Here is a 3,065-nt window from a genome sequence, read left to right as displayed (position 1 = left end):
GTACAATGGAAAAAAAGAAAAAAGATCTTGGACTTCATGAGCCAATTATATTAGAATATGTACACGGGAAATGATAGATTATACTTAATTCAACCTGGGGTAGAAACTAATGCCTTATGATACTTTCTGGCATTTAGAAAGTATTCAATTAATACCATCTCAGTAATAATACTTTCAGAAGAAACTCACCATGACTAAATCATAAGCATTTTATATTATGTACGTCAGATGTGATACTTTGCAGAAATTTGAATTGTGATGATGAACTTTGACTTCTTAGTGGTTCTGCATGATTTTATTGTCTACTTCATCTATCTCAACGACTGATTTGAGGAATTCAGGTGTCAGATTTCCAGGGATATATTTATATAAAAACCTATAGGAGTACCTATAAAGAAGCATTCACTAGTATGCACCATGGCACATGCTGTCCCTAAAATGGATTTGCTTACATTGAAGTGTGGTTCTAAGTCCTTCTGTAAACTTCCCATTTAAATTGCACAGGGATTACCTGAAGAACTACCTCTTGGACAGACATGCATTATTTTTTAAGTTCCATATTTACATAGGAAAAACTGAAAACTGAAAATAATAAATTGACATTAAAAGGACCTACAAGTTGCTTAGGAAATATTAAACCACATAAAGAAGAATTAGCTGAAGGAATGCCCCCAGTTGTCTTGTCAGGAAGAACACAATTCTCCAGGAAGACAGGCTAATCTTGATTGACAGCAGCCTGCTCAAAACAGTCCTGGTCTGTCTCCAGAGAACTATGACAATAGTATACCAAATTTGCATGTTCCATCTCCTTAAAACAAGGTTAATTACTCAAAACGTAACTTGGAGCTATGAAAATAAAAAAGGAAACATGGTTTTCTACCCTGTCTGACTTCCTTTTGCTCATGAGCCAAAATAGGCATGCACTGTTAGCAAAATAATTTCCCTTGTTAATCTTGAAATAGTAGAGTAATGTATTGTTAATTCTGTCACAAAATTACTTAGATTATCCAAAAGCTCATCTGTCTTCCTCAATTCATACCAGTATCTTTAGTTACCTTATAAAAATATGTTAATAGCCAGACTTGCAGCAATAGATGTCTGTGTCTTTTAATATTCATCTGTTAATTATTCCAATAAAAAAGTCACCTGGGTACTCTAACCACTTTTTGTTTTACACTGTAAACTATTATATTCATGATATTATCACATATAAATATCATCCAATTTGCATGAAAATTTCCACACTTTTCCCATGAAAGACATCCTCCTAATATGTGCCATCAAAAATGATGAAATCTTCCTAGATATACTTCTTCCAATATGCTGCATTATGAGAGTCACTAGCATGTATAATATATTTCTATTTGTATTCAGTGGTGAAGATAGTGGCTGTGGCTGGGAATCAGAGAATCGAGAGAACATTTATGTTTTTTTTTCCATTGCCATATGCTCATACAAACCAAGGATAACAACCCATCTCTATTTGCAAAGTAAAAACAATTTGCATTGCATTAATTTGTCCAAATTTTAAATCCTATAACTATAGAAAATGAGTTTATTGGGTAGTATTTCCAAAGGGCTCTGGACCATAGAATTATGTGAAACTCTAAAGTGAGTCTTCACACAAAGCACAAAACTGACTTCCATTTCTTTTTATACCTCTATATTCTTTTATATTCAGGTGAGAATGTATACAATTATTTTTGGATATTCTGATAATGCAGCTCTTAAATACCAACAGATGATCCAAAAAGTCAATGACATGAAATTAAATACCAAAAAAAATTATCTGGATCAATTTCTAGGTCAAATTCCTGAATAAAATGAAAATATACAGGCAACCAAATACATGGAAGTCAGTGTTTTCAGAGGACAAATGAGCTACTTAATCTTTAAAATGTGTATTGTTCATTTCACATCTGTGACAATGATACTTTAGACATTATGAGACCAAAAACTGAAATTTACAGGTTATAGGTGATATCAATATACAAATTCATATAAGGGGTAAACTAAAAGAAAACTAAGTAGTAAAACTTGGTCATATGACAGTTTATGTGTTTCACAATTACAATTACTAATAACACATCCTAATTCACATAAATAAATAGCAGAGAAAAAATAATTCAAAACAACTGTGTCACTCTTTGTTTCTGAAGTGGTTTGGTTTATGTTTTATTTATATTTGTTCATTTTTATATTTTAAATTATAATATAGTAACTTTTCTTCTGTCCACTTCACCTCTTCTAATCCCCTATATAACTCACTCCACACTACTTCACATTCATAGCTTCTGTGTCCATTCATTGTTGTTTCATTGACATCTGTATATTTTCATGGATTACTAATCAGATAGTTTTAAGGTGAGATACAAAGGTCTTAACAGCACATATCTTTTTAAGCTCTCATGTTTTCAAACTGCAGATTATATAGGGACCTGACCTCATTTTCTCACTGAAAAATAAGTGGGTGAGCATCAGAGTAATGGAGGATGCTGACAAAAACAAAAATATCCAAAAACTAGAACACAGTCTTTGTAGATCTGTAATTCAGGCACTTCAGAGGGTGAAGCCAAATATGGATCACGGAAACTGGAAAAGCCTGAGTTAAATTGTTGCTTCAATGTTTTGAGACTGTTCCAGATGCATATTGACTATATAATCCACAGTTCATATAGCAGATTCTATACATTCTATAAATAAAAACGATAGAGAAGTTTGTAATTTTGGAATTTGGAAGACCTATTCAGATGAAGTAAGATTCATAAAATGTAGAGCTCAGATCTTCCACCAAGGTCACACACACACACACACACACACACACACACACACACACACACACACAATCTTTCTTCAAAAGTACAGTTACTGAATCACCCTCACCAGCATAGCCATAGTACTTTATGTTGACTCTGAAATAACATAGTTGGAAATAATTTATGCTCCAATTGATCATAGGAGTTTGGGGAAGAGACACTAGGGATAAGTCAATGTGAATTGTGCACTACCATCACAACTAAGAACATAACACCCCAGTACAGAGGCTCAATTTTTTGCTGCATTTA

The sequence above is a fragment of the Cricetulus griseus genome (assembly GCF_003668045.3).
Source record: "Cricetulus griseus strain 17A/GY chromosome 1 unlocalized genomic scaffold, alternate assembly CriGri-PICRH-1.0 chr1_1, whole genome shotgun sequence".
NCBI lineage: Eukaryota > Metazoa > Chordata > Mammalia > Rodentia > Cricetidae > Cricetulus > Cricetulus griseus.
This window is presented reverse-complemented; position numbering follows the sequence as displayed.